The sequence below is a fragment of the Athene cunicularia genome, assembly GCF_003259725.1.
Source record: "Athene cunicularia isolate RWA chromosome 1 unlocalized genomic scaffold, athCun1 chr1_part2, whole genome shotgun sequence".
Lineage (NCBI taxonomy): Eukaryota > Metazoa > Chordata > Aves > Strigiformes > Strigidae > Athene > Athene cunicularia.
In genome coordinates, this window is record NW_020799092.1 from 35467515 (window position 1) to 35467993 (window position 479).

Here is a 479-nt window from a genome sequence, read left to right on the forward strand (position 1 = left end):
CCTCCTGTTACAAAACCATTGATTTACACTCAATCACAACGAATTTTATTTTTAGTAACATTTCCCATTCATTAAATTTAATCCAGTCTCTTTCCCTTCCCCAACTACTCAGTTTGCTTCTCTTACCCAACATAAAGCTGTAATTAACCAATCTCTAGCTGAAGTATTAGAGTCTTTACTTTCAATCAAGATTAAGAGTTATGCCATGACTGGAACAAGTTGCCTAACTATTAAGGAGTGTCAAGCATCTCGCATCTTGTCAGCCTGCATTAAATACCAACACTAATCAGGAGACAGCAGAGTAAAATAAGACAATGAATTATCCAGAAAGAGGCAAAATTCCAAAGATTGTATTATTATCACCTTTCTCTTTCCCTTAAGAAAAAACAAATCCTCCTCATCTCTCCACAGCTGTGGAATGAACACAAAGATATACACACACCTCGCATGGTTACTGCTTTTCCTTTCTTACTCGAAAA